Source organism: Triticum aestivum, chromosome 3A (assembly GCF_018294505.1).
Source record: "Triticum aestivum cultivar Chinese Spring chromosome 3A, IWGSC CS RefSeq v2.1, whole genome shotgun sequence".
In the NCBI taxonomy this organism is placed as follows: domain Eukaryota; kingdom Viridiplantae; phylum Streptophyta; class Magnoliopsida; order Poales; family Poaceae; genus Triticum; species Triticum aestivum.
The window spans coordinates 701,449,981-701,464,559 of record NC_057800.1 but is presented as its reverse complement, the minus strand read 5'-3'; positions in this window follow the sequence as shown (position 1 = coordinate 701,464,559).

The following is a 14,579-nucleotide window of genomic DNA, read 5'->3' as shown; positions in this document are numbered from 1 at the left end:
AACACCACAGCGTAATGGTGTGTCCGAACGTCGTAATCGTACTTTACTAGATATGGTGCGATCTATGATGTCTCTTACTGATTTACCGCTATCATTTTGGGGTTATACTTTAGAGACGGCTGCATTCACGTTAAATAGGGCACCATCAAAATCCGTTGAGACGACACCTTATGAACTATGGTTTGGCAAGAAACCAAAGTTTTCATTTCTTAAAGTTTGGGGCTGCGATGCTTATGTGAAAAAGCTTCAACCTGATAAGCCCGAACCCAAATCGGAGAAATGTGTCTTCATAGGATATCCAAAGGAAACTATTGGGTACACCTTCTATCACAGATCCGAAGGCAAGATATTCGTTGCTAAGAATGGATGCTTTCTAGAGAAGGAGTTTCTCTCGAAAGAAGTGAGTGGGAGGAAAGTAGAACTTGATGAGGTAACTATACCTGCTCCCTTATTGGAAAGTAGTTCATCACAGAAACCAGTTCCTATGACATCTACACCAATTAGTGAGGAAGCTAATGATGATGATCATGAAACTTCAGATCAAGTTACTATCGAACCTTGTAGTTCAACCAGAGCAAGATCCGCGCCAGAGTGGTACGGTAATCCAGTTCTGGAGGTCATGTTACTAGACCATGATGAACCTACGAACTATGAAGAAGCGATGATGAGCCCAGATTCCGCAAAATGGCTTGAGGCCATGAAGTCTGAGATGGGATCCATGTATGAGAACAAAGTGTGGACTTTGGTTGACTTGCCCGATGATTGACAAGCCATCGAGAACAAATGGATCTTCAAGAAGAAGACAGATGCTGACGGTAATGTTACTGTCTACAAAGCTTGACTCGTTGCAAATGGTTTTCGACAAGTTCAAGGAGTTGACTACGATGAGACCTTCTCACCCATAGCGATGCTTAAGTCTGTCCGAATCATGTTAGCAATTGCCGCATTTTATGATTATGAAATTTGGCAAATGGATGTAAAGACTGCATTCTTGAATGGATTTCTGGAAGAAGAGTTGTATATGATGCAACCTAAAGGTTTTATCGATCCAAAGGGAGCTAACAAAGTGTGCAAGCTCCAGCGATCCATTTATGGACTGGTGCAAGCATCTCGGAGTTGGAATAAACGTTTTGATAGTGTGACCAAAGCATATGGTTTTATACAAACTTCTGGAGGAGCCTGTATTTACAAGAAACTGAGTGGGAGCTCTGTAGCATTTCTAATATTATATGTGGATGACATATTGTTGATTGGAAATGATATAGAATTTCTGGACAGCATAAAAGGATACTTGAATAAAAGTTTTCAATGAAAGACCTCGGTGAAGCTGCTTATATATTGGGCATCAAGATCTATAGAAATAGATCAAGACGCTTAATTGGACTTTCACAAAGCACATACCTTGATAAAGTTTTGAAGAAGTTCAAAATGGATCAAGCTAAGAAAGGGTTTTGCCTGTGTTACAAGGTGTGAAATTGAGTAAGACTCAATGCCCGACCACTGCAGAAGATAGAGAGAAAATGAAAAGTGTTCCCTATGCTTCAGCCATAGGCTCTATAATGTATGCAATGCTGTGTACCAGACCTGATGTGTGTCTTGCTATTAGCCTAGCAGGGAGGTACCAAAGTAATCCAGGAGTGGATCACTGGACAGCGGTCAAGAACATCCTGAAGTACCTGAAAAGGACCAAGGATATGTTTCTCATTTATGGAGGTGACAAAGAGCTCATCTTAAATGGTTACGTTGATGCAAGCTTTGACACTGATCTGGACGATTCTAAATCGCAAACCGGATATGTGTTTATATTAAACGGTGGAGCTGTCAGTTGGAGCAGTTCAAAACAGAGCGTCGTGGCGGGATCTACATGTGAAGAGGAGTACATTGCTGCTTCGGAAGCAGCGAATGAAGGAGTCTGGATGAAGGAGTTCATATCCGATCTAGGTGTAATAGCTAGTGCATCGGGTCCAATGAAAATCTTTTGTGACAATACTGGTGCAATTGCCTTGGCAAAGGAATCCAGATTTCACAAGAGGACCAAGCACATCAAGAGACGCTTCAAATCCATTCGGGATTAAGTCCACGTGGGAGACATAGAGATTTGCAAGATACATACGGATCTAAATGTTGCAGACCCGTTGACTAAGCCTCTTCCACGAGCAAAACATGATCAACACCAAGGCTCCATGTGTGTTAAAATCATTACTGTCTAATCTAGATTATTGACTAGTGCAAGTGGGAGACTGAAGGAAATATGCCCTAGAGGCAATAATAAAGTTATTATTTATTTCCTTATTTCATGATAAATGTTTATTATTCATGCTAGAATTGTTTAAACGGAAACATAATACATGTGTGAATACATAGACAAACATAGTGTCACTAGTATGCCTCTACTTGACTAGCTCATTGATCAGAGATGGTTAAGTTTCCTAACCATAGACATGAGTTGTTATTTGATCAATGGGATCACATCATTAGGAGAATGATGTGATTGACTTGACCCATTCCGTTAGCTTAGCACTTGATCGTTTGTTTACTACTATTGCTTTCTTCATGACTTATACATGTTCTTATGACTATGAGATTATGCAACTCCCGAATACCGGAGGAACACTTTGTGTACTACCAAACGTCACAACGTAACTGGGTGATTATAAAGGTGCTCTACAGGTGTCTCCGATGGTACTTGTTGAGTTGGCATAGATAAAGATTAGGATTTGTCACTCCAATTGTCGGAGAGGTATCTCTGGGCCCTCTCGGTAATACACATCACTATAAGCCTTGCACGCATGATAACTAATGAGTTAGTTACGGGGTGATGTATTACGGAACGAGTAAATAAACTTGCCGGTAATGAGATTGAACTAGGTATTGGATACCGACGATCGAATCTCGGGCAAGTAACATACCGATGACAAAGAGAACAACGTATAGTGTTGTGCGGTTTGACCGATAAAGATCTTCGTAGAATATGTAGGAACCAATATGAGCATTCAGGTTTCGCTATTGGTTATTGACCGGAGACATGTCTCAGTCATGTCTACATAGTTCTCGAATCCGTAGGGTCCGCACGCTTAAAGTTTGATGACGGTTATATTATGAGTTTATGTGTTTTGATGTATCGAAGGAAGTTCGGAGTCCCAGATGTGATCACGGACATGACGAGGAGTCTTGAAATGGTTGAGACATAAAGATTGATATATTGGAAGCATGTATTTGGATATCGGAAGTGTTTCGGGTGAAATCGGGATTTTACCGGAGTACCGGGGGTTAGCGAATGGGCCAATATGGGCCTTAGTGGAGAAGAGGAGGGGCAGCCAAGGCAGGCCGCGCGCCCCCTCTCCCTCTAGTCCGAATTGGACAAAGAGGGGGGCGGCGCCCCATTTCCTTCCTCTCTCCCTCCTCCTTCCCCCTTCTCCTACTCCAACTAGGAAAGGAGGGAGTCCTACTCCCGATGGGAGTAGGACTCCTCCCTTGCGCGCCTCCTCCTGGCCGGCCGCCTCTCCCCCCTTGCTCCTTTATATACGGGGGCAGGGGGCACCTCTAGACACACACGTTGATCGCAAAGATCTCTCCTAGCCGTGTGCGGTGCCCCCCTCCACCATAAACCACCTCGGTAATACTATAGCGGTGTTTAGGTGAAGCCCTGCTGCAGTAGCTTCATCAATATCGTCACCATGCCGTCATGCTGACGAAACTCTTCCCCGAGCTCTACTGGATCGTGAGTTCGCGGGACGTCACCGAGCTGAACGTGTGCTGAACGCGGAGGTGGCATACGTTCGGTACTGAGGATCGGCCGATCGTGAAGACGTACGACTATATCAACCGCGTTGTCATAACGCTTCCGCTTAATGGTGTACGAGGGTACGTGGACGACACTCTCCCCTCTTGTTGCTATGCATGACCATGATCCTGCGTGTGCGTAGGAATTTTTTTGAAATTACTACGTTCCCCAACATAATCGTGCTGGAAACTTCCATGTGCAGCCACATGCCATTATGGGCTCTGGCATAGTTGAGTAAGTTGTGGGAAACCTTTCCATGATGGGCTAGCGATGTAGGTGATTATAGGTGTACCGGCCTATCTATCAGTTAAGGGGACCTCTTCGAAAAGATTGTGTCTCGGTTATCCGTTTCTCAAACATTATGTAGTGCGAGAAATCCAAGGGAGGAGATCGAGTCTTGTGGGGGAAAGTGCACAAACCTTTGCAGAGCGTACAAACTAATCATGGTTAGCCGTGTCCCTGGTTATGGACATCTTGAGTATCTAGTTCTTGGATTATCATGTGGATCTCATCACTCTTAAATATAACTTGATTGGGTTATTAATTACTTTTAATTGGGATTGAGATGGGGTTTACCGTTATCAATGTTTTCAACAAACTTTGTAGCTAAACAAAATATATTCCTTTGCAGTAGGAAAAAATTGGCTTTTCGCAAAACCTATTAACCATACAGCCTCCACTAGCCATATATGCATGTAGCAATTGTTGGGGAACATAGTAATTTCAAAAAAATTCCTACGCACACGCAAGATCATGATGATGCACAGCAACGAGAGGGGAGAGTGTTGTCTACGTACCCACGCAGACCGACTGCGGAAGCGTTGACACAACATAGAGGAAGTAGTCGTACGTCTTCCCGATCCGACCGATCCAAGCACCGTTACTCCGGAACCTCCGAGTTATTAGCACACGTACAACTCGATGACAATCTCCGGGCTCCGATCCAGCAAAGCGTCAAGGAGGAGTTCCGTCAGCACGACAGCGTGGTGACGATCTTGATGTTCTACCGACGCAGGGCTTCGCATAAGCACTACAACGATATGACCGAGGTGGAATATGGTGGCAGGGGGCACCGCACACGGCTAAGGAACGATCACGTGGATCAACTTGTGTCTTTGGGGTGCCCCTTGCCTCAGTATATAAAGGATGGAGGAGGAGGAGGCCGGCCAAGGTTGGTGCGGCCAGGATGTGGAGTCCTACTAGGACTCCAAGTCCTAGTAGGAGTCAACCAAGAGGGGAGGAAGGGAGAAGGAAGTGGAGGAGAAGGAGAGGTGGCCGGCCCCCTTTTCCCTAGTCCAATTCGGACTAGAGGGGAGGGGGGGCGCAGCAGCCCCTTGGCCCTTTCTCCTCTTCCCACTAAAGCCCATCAAGGCCCATTGCTTCTCCCGTAACTACCCGGTACTCCGAAAAATACCCGAATCACTCGGAACCTTTTCGATGTCCGAATATAGTCATCCAATATATCAATCTTTACGTCTCGACCATTTCGAGACTCCTCGTCATGTCCCCGATCTCATCCAGGACTCCGAACTCCTTCGGTACATCAAAACTCATAAACTCATAATATAACTGTCATCGAAACCTTAAGCGTGCGGACCCTACGGGTTCGAGAACAATGTAGACATGACCGAGACACGTCTTCGGTCAATAACCAATAGCGGGACCTGGATGCCAATATTGGATCCTACATATTCTACGAAGATCTTTATCGGTCAGACCGCATAACAACATACGTTGTTCCCTTTGTCATCGGTATGTTACTTGCCTGAGATTCGATCGTCGGTATCTCAATACCTAGTTCAATCTCGTTACCGGCAAGTCTCTTTACTCGTTCCGTAATACATCATCCCGCAACTAACTCATTAGTTGCAATGCTTGCAAGGCTTAAGTGATGTGCATTACCGAGAGGGCCCAGAGATACCTCTCCGACAATCGGAGTGACAAATCCTAATCTCGAAATACGCCAACCCAACATGTACCTTTGGAGACACCTGTAGAGCACCTTTATAATCACCCAGTTACGTTGTGACGTTTGGTAGCACACAAAGTGTTCCTCCGGCAAACGGGAGTTGCATAATCTCATAGTCATAGGAACATGTATAAGTCATGAAGAAAGCAATAGCAACATACTAAACGATCGGGTGCTAAGCTAATGGAATGGGTCATGTCAATCAGATCATTCACCTAATGATGTGATCCCGTTAATCAAATAACAACTCTTTGTCCATGGTTAGGAAACATAACCATCTTTGATTAACGAGCTAGTCAAGTAGAGGCATACTAGTGACACTATGTTTGTCTATGTATTCACACATGTATTATGTTTCCGGTTAATACAATTCTAGCATGAATAATAAACATTTATCATGAAATAAGGAAATAAATAATAACTTTATTATTGCCTCTAGGGCATATTTTCTTCAGTCTCCCACTTGCACTAGAGTCAATAATCTAGATCACATCACCATGTGATTAACATCAATAGTTCACATCATCATGTGATTAACACCCATAGTTCACATCGCCATGTGACCAACACCCAAAGGGTTTACTAGATTCAGTAATCTAGTTCACATCGCTATGTGATTAACACCCAAAGAGTACTAAGGTGTGATCATGTTTTGCTTGTGAGAGAATCTTAGTCAACGGGTCTGCCACATTCAGATCCGCATGTATTTTGCAAATTTCTATGTCAACAATGCTCTGCATGGAGCTACTCTAGCTAATTGCTCCCACTTTCAATATGTATCTAGACCAAGACTTAGAGTCATCTAGATTAGTGTCAAAACTTGCATCGGCGTAACCCTTTACGACGAACCTTTTTTCACTTCCATAATCGAGAAACATATCCTTATTTCACTAAGGATAATTTTGACCGCTGTCCAGTGATCTACTCCTAGATCACTATCGTACTCCCTTGCCAAACTCAGTGGTAGGGCATACAATAGATCTGGTATACAGCATGGCATACTTTATAGAACCTATGACCAAGGCATAGGGAATGACATTCATTCTCTTTCTATCTTCTGCCGTGGTAGGGCTTTGAGTCTTACTCAATTTCACACCTTGTAACATAGGCAAGAAACTCTTTCTTTGACTGTTCCATTTTGAACTACTTCAAAATCTTGTCAAGGTATGTATTTATTGAAAAAACTTATCAAGCGTCTTGATCTATCTCTATAGATCTTGATGCTCAATATGTAAGAAACTTCACCGAGGTCTTTCTTTGAAAAAACTCCTTTCAAACACTCCTTTATGCTTTGCGGAATAATTCTACATTATTTCTGATCAACAATATGTCATTCACATATACTTATCAGAAATGTTGTAGTGCTCCCACTCACTTTCTTGTAAATACAGGCTTCACTGCAAGTCTGTATAAAACTATATGCTTTGATCAACTTATCAAAGCGTATATTCCAACTCCGAGATGCTTACACCAGTCCATAGATGGATCGCTGGAGTTTGCACATTTTGTTAACACCTTTAGGATTGACAAAAACTTCTGGTTGCATCATATACAACTCTTCTTTAAGAAATCCATTAAGGATTGCAGTTTTGTTATCCATTTGCCAGATTTCATAAAATGCGGCAATTGCTAACATGATTCGGACAGATTTAAGCATAGATACAAGTGAGAAACTCTCATCGTAGTCAACACTTTGAACTTGTCGAAAACCTTTTGCGACAATTCTAGCTTTGTAGATAGTAACACTACTATCAGCGTCCGTCTTCCTCTTGAAGATCCATTTATTTTCTATGGCTTGCCGATCATCGGGCAAGTCAACCAAAGTCCATACTTTGTTCTCATACATGGATCCCATATCAGATTTCATGGCCTCAAGCCATTTTGCGGAATCTGGGCTCACCATCGCTTCTTCATAGTTCGCAAGTTCGTCATGGTCTAGTAACATGACTTCCAGAACAGGATTACCGTACCACTCTGGTGCGGATCTCACTCTGGTTTACCTATGAGATTCGGTAGTAACTTTATCTGAAGTTACATGATCATCATCATTAGCTTCCTCACTAATTGGAGTAGTAGTCACAGGAACAGATTTCTGTGATGAACTATTTTCCAATAATGGAGAAGGTACAATTACCTTATCAAGTTTTCTATTTTCCTCCCACTCACTTCTTTCGAGAGAAACTCCTTCTCTAGAAAGGATCCATTCTTAGCAACGAATGTCTTGCCTTCGGATCTGTGATAGAAGGTGTACCCAACTGTCTCCTTTGGGTATCCTATGAAGACATATTTCCCCGATTTGAGTTTGAGCTTATCGAGATGAAACTTTTTCACATAAGCATCGCAACTCCAAACTTTAAGAAACGACAGCTTAGGTTTCTTGCCAAACCATAGTTCACACGGTGTCGTCTCAACGGATTTAGATGGTGCCCTATTGAACGTGAATGCAGCTGTCTCTAATGCATAACCCCAAAAAGATAGTGGTAGATCGGTAAGAGACATCATAGATCGCACTATATCTAATAAAGTACGGTTATGACGTTCGGACACACCATTACACTATGGTGTTCCAGGTGGCGTGAGTAGTGAAACTATTTCACATTGTTTTAATTGAAGGCCAAACTCGTAACTCAAATATTTTACCTCTGCGATCATATCGTAGAAACTTTTATTTTCTTGTCACGATGATTTTCCACTTCACTCTGAAATTCTTTGAACTTTTCAAATGTTTCAGACTTATGTTTCATCAAGTAGATATACCCATATCTGCTCAAATCATCTGTGAAGTTCAGAAAATAACGATACTTGCCGTGAGCCTTAACACTCATCAGACTGCATACATCAGTATGTATTATTTCTAATAAGTCAGTTGCTCACTCCGGAGAACGGAGTCTTAGTCATCTTGCCCATGAGGCATGGTTCGCAAGCATCAAGTGATTCATAATCAAGTGATTCCAAAATCCCATCAGCATGGAGTTTCTTCATGCGCTTTACACCAATATGACCTAAACGGCAGTGCTACAAATAAGTTGCACTATCATTATTAACTTTGCATCTTTTGGTTTCAATATTATGATTTTGTGTATCACTACGATCGAGATCCAACGAACTATTTTCATTGGGTGTGTAACCATATAAGGTTTTATTCATGTAAACAGAACAACAATTTATTCTCTTACTTAAATGAATAACCGTATTACAATAAACATGATCAAATCATATTCATGCTTAACGCGAACACCAAATAACACTTATTCAGGTTCAACACTAATCCCGAAAGTATAGGGAGTGTGCAATGATGATCATATCAATCTTGGAACCACTTCCAACACACATTGTCACTTCACCCTTAACTAGTCTCTGTTTATTCTGCAACTCCCGTTTCGAGTTACTAATCTTAGCAACTGAACTAGTATCAAATACTGAGGGATTTCTATAAACACTAGTAAAGTACACATCAATAACATGTATATCAAATATACTTATGTTCACTTTGCCATCCTTCTTATCTGCCAATCACTTGGGGTAGTTCCGCTTCCAGTGACCAGTCCCTTTGCAGTAGAAACACTTAGTCTCAGGCTTAGGACCAGACTTGGGCTTCTTCACTTGAGCAACAACTTGCTTGCCGTTCTTCTTGAAGTTCCCCTTCTTCCCTTTGCCCTTTTCTTGAAACTAGTGATCTTGTCAACCCTCAACACTTGATGCTCTTTTTTGATTTCTACCTTCATCGATTTCATCATCATGAAAAGCTCGGGATTCGTTTTCGTCATCCCTTGCATACTATAGTTCATCACGAAGTTCTACTAACTTGGTGATGGTGACTAGAGAATTCTGTCAATCACTATCTTATCTGGAAGATTAACTCCCACTCGATTCAAGCAATTGTAGTACCCAGACAATCTGGGCACATGCTCACTAGTTGAGCGATTCTCCTCCGTCTTTTAGCTATAGAACTTGTTTGCAGACTTCATATCTCTCAACTCGGGTATTTGCTTGAAATATTAACTTCAACTCCTGGAACATCTCATATGCTCCATGACGTTCAAAACGTCTTTGAAGTCCCGATTCTAAGCCATTAAGCATGGTGCACTAAACTATCAAGTGGTCATCATATTGAGCTAGCCAAACGTTCATAACGTCTGCATCTGCTCCTGCAATAGGTCCGTCACCTAGCGGTGCATCAAGGACATAATTCTTCTGTGCAGCAATGAGGATAAACCTCAGATCACGGATCCAATCCGCGTCATTGCTACTAACATCTTTCAACACAATTTTCTCTAGTAACATATCAAAATAAACACAGGGAAGCAACAACACGAGCTATTGATCTACAACATAGATATGCTAATACTATCAGGACTAAGTTCATGATAAATTTAAGTTCAATTAATCATATTACTTAAGAACTCCCACTTAGATAGACATCCCTCTAATCCTCTAAGTGATCACGTGATCCAAATCAACTAAACCATGTCCGATCATCACGTGAGATGGAGTAGTTTCATTGGTGAACATCACTATGTTGATCATATCTACTATATGATTCACGCTCGACCTTTCGGTCTTCGTGTTCCGAGGCCATATCTGTATATGCTTGGCTCGTCAAGTATAACCTGGGTATTCCGCGTGTGCAACTGTTTTGCACCCGTTGTATTTGAACGTAGAGCCTATCACACCCGATCATCACGTGGTGTCTCAGCACGAAGAACTTTCGCAATGGTGCATACTCAGGGAGAACACTTCTTGATAATTTAGTGAGAGATCATCTTAAAAAGCTACCGTCAAAGTAAGCAAAATAAGATGTATAAAAGATAAACATCATATGCAATCAAAATATGTGACATGGTATGGCCATCATCATCTTGCGCCTTTGATCTCCATCTCCAAAGTACTGTTATGATCTCTATCATCACCGGCATGACACCATCATCTTGATCTATATCAATGTGTCGTCACACGGTCGTCTCGCCAACTATTGCTCTTGCAACTATTGCTATCGCATAGCGATAAAGTAAAGCAATTATTTGGCGCTTGCATCTTATGCAATAAAGAGACAACCATAAGGCTTTTGCCAGTTGCCGATAACTTTATCAAAACATGATCATCTCATACAACAACTTATATCTCATCACGTTTTGACCATATCACATCACAACATGCCCTGCAAAAACAAGTTAGACGTCCTCTACTTTGTTGTTGCAAGTTTTACGTGGCTGCTACGGGCTTAAGCAAGAACCAATCTTACCTACGCATCAAAACCACAACGATAGTTTGTCAATTTGACTCCGTTTTAACCTTCGCAAGGACCGGGCGTAGCCACACTTGGTTCAACTAAAGTTGGAGAAACTGTCACCCACAAGCCACCTCTGTGCAAAGCACGTCGGGAGAACCGGTCTCGCGTAAGCGTACGCGTAATGTCGGTCTGGGCCGCTTCATCCAACAATACCGCCGAACCAAAGTATGACATGCTGGTAGGCAATATGACTTATATCGCCCACAACTCACTTGTGTTCTACTCGTTCATATAACATCAACATATAAAAACCTAGGCTCGGATGCCACTGTTGGGGAACGTAGTAATTTCAAAAAAAAATTCCTACGCACACGCAAGATCATGATGATGCACAGCAACGAGAGGGGAGAGTGTTGTCTACGTACCCACGCAGACCGACTGCGGAAGCGTTGACACAACGTAGAGGAAGTAGTCGTACGTCTTCCCGATCCGACCGATCCAAGCACCGTTACTCCGGCACCTCCGAGTTCTTAGCACACATACAGCTCGATGACGATCCCCGGGCTCCGATCCAGCAAAGCCTCGGGGAGGAGTTCCGTCAGCACGACGGCGTGGTGACGATCTTGATGTTCTACCGACGCAGGGCTTCGCATAATCACTACAACGATATGACCGAGGTGGAATATGGTGGCAGGGGGCACCGCACACGGCTAAGGAACGATCACGTGGATCAACTTGTGTCTTTGGGGTGCCCCTTGCCTCAGTATATAAAGGATAGAGGAGGAGGAGGCCGTCCAAGGTTGGTGCGGCCAGGATGTGGAGTCCTACTAGGACTCCAAGTCCTAGTAGGAGTCCACCAAGAGGGGAGGAAGGGAGAAGGAAGTGGAGGAGAAGGAGAGGTGGCCGGCCCCCTTTTCCCTAGTCCAATTCGGACTAGAGGGGAGGGGGGCGCAGCAGCCCCTTGGCCCTTTCTCCTCTTCCCACTAAAGCCCATCAAGGCCCATTGCTTCTCCCGTAACTACCCGGTACTCCGAAAAATACCCGAATCACTCGGAACCTTTCCGATGTCCGAATATAGTCGTCCAATATATCAACCTTTATGTCTCGACCATTTCGAGACTCCTCGTCATGTCCCCGATCTCATCCGGGACTCCGAACTCCTTCGGTACATCAAAACTCATAAACTCATAATATAACTGTCATCGAAACCTTAAGCGTGCGGACCCTACGGGTTCGAGAACAATGTAGACATGACTGAGACACGTCTTCGGTCAATAACCAATAGCGGGACCTGGATGCCCATATTGGCTCCTACATATTCTACGAAGATCTTTATCGGTCAGACCGCATAACAACATACGTTGTTCCCTTTGTCATCGGTATGTTACTTGCCCGAGATTCGATCGTCGGTATCTCAATACCTAGTTCAATCTCGTTACCGGCAAGTCTCTTTACTCGTTCCGTAATACATCATCCCGCAACTAACTCATTAGTTGCAATGCTTGCAAGGCTTAAGTGATGTGCATTACCGAGAGGGCCCAGAGATACCTCTCCGATAATCGGAGTGACAAATCCTAATCTCGAAATACGCCAACCCAACATGTACCTTTGGAGACACCTGTAGAGCACCTTTATAATCACCCAGTTACGTTATGACGTTTGGTAGCACACAAAGTGTTCCTCCGGCAAACGGGAGTTGCATAATCTCATAGTCATAGGAACATGTATAAGTCATGAAGAAAGCAATAGCAACATACTAAACGATCGGGTGCTAAACTAATGGAATGGGTCATGTCAATCAGATCATTCACCTAATGATGTGATCCCGTTAATCAAATAACAACTCTTTGTCCATGGTTAGGAAACATAACCATCTTTGATTAACGAGCTAGTCAAGTAGAGGCATACTAGTGACACTATGTTTGTCTATATATTCACACATGTATTATGTTTCCGGTTAATACAATTCTAGTATGAATAATAAACATTTATCATGAAATAAGGAAATAAATAATAACTTTATTATTGCCTCTAGGGCATATTTCCTTCAACGATAGTTTTACTATGTTCATTACTCTCTTGTGTTACATTGCCAGCATATTCCATGTGTTGACCCATTTCGGGCTGCAACGTATCATGTTGCAGACTTTTTAGACGACGAGTAAGGAGCCTTAGGTCGTGGACTTTCACTCAGTGATGACGTTGGAGTTGATGGACTCACTTTATCTTCCAAGCCTTCCGCTGTTATCATATTAGATGGCCTTAAGCCACATTTATTGTAATAAGTTCTCTTTTGAGACATTCGATGTAATATGTGATTGCTACTCTGTTATAAATCCTCAAGTACTGTGTGTGTCAGCATTACCGTTCCAGGGATGACACTGATGCACAGAGATCGAACTGTTTGAGATCTGGTCGCTACATCAGCCCAAAGGGATATTCCACAAAATAGAACACAACCATGAAATAATCCGAGCCTCTTCATCATAAATTTTAATACATCAACAAAGAAGGTAGTGGGTTTATAGTGGATTGGACTAATAGATACTACAGCTCATGTGGATACGGAGCGTTAGGCCCATAAGAAGCACCACCACACTCAACAACCCTCGGATGAAAGTCTAAGTGTTCACAACATAATCCTCCGGTCAGATGAAAGGTGGAGCATTGACAACATAACTCTCTAGCGTCGGAAAGAAGGCATGCTCAACAAGAGTTTGCTTGAGCCAATTTTGAGTAGGAAAAAGACCTTTGTGATGGAAACTGGCAACCAACATGCCATCTATGTCAACATGAAGTAGCCACTCACCAAATCTGACCAGCACAAGCATATCACTCCAAGAAGTGACCACCAGCGAACAATCTTTGTAAACCTTTCCAAACAGCACGGTCAGCTCTGCAACAGGCAACTTAACCCGGTATTTCAAGGTCCAGACCTCACTCTCAAAGTCCTGCAGCATCTAGATATCAATGGTTGTCGCTGCGTCACTGAAACTTGACATGTCGAGCATTCCATCCAACTCAAACAGTTCAACTTTGGCAGGAGCTACCGGAGAGTGCATCTTCCGGAACAACTCAATGGAGGTCTCAAATACAATTATCAAGTGGCGTATGTACCAATGCAAGCAGCCACCGAACATGACAGATCCATGAGTGCGTCTCAGTTGTTCTACATCTGGGCAGTCTATGTCAATGTGCCTCGGTGGCTGGCCAGAGCCTAATGTGTACTCCCTTCGTCCGAAAAAGTTTGTCCCTCAAATAAATGTATCTAGCATCAAGTTTGTGTTAGATAGATTAATTTGAGGAACAAGTTTGAGACAAGTTTTTTCGGACGGGGGAAGTAAATGTAGAAGCCGTGTTGAGCTGGAGGTGCCAGCAATAGTCGGTACTCGCCGACAGGGCTGTGTGGGTAAATCCCTAAGAAAATGAAGTCAGAAAGTAGTGGGAGTGGAGCGTACTGACGAGTTGCCGGGTTGCAGATGGAGAAGCGGCCGCGGGTGTAGCTGACGGCGAGGAGGATGAGGCCGTCGCAAGAGGCCAACAGACGGAAGAAAGGGTGTCCAAGTCGCGTGAGCCCTGCCCGATGGCCAAAGGGG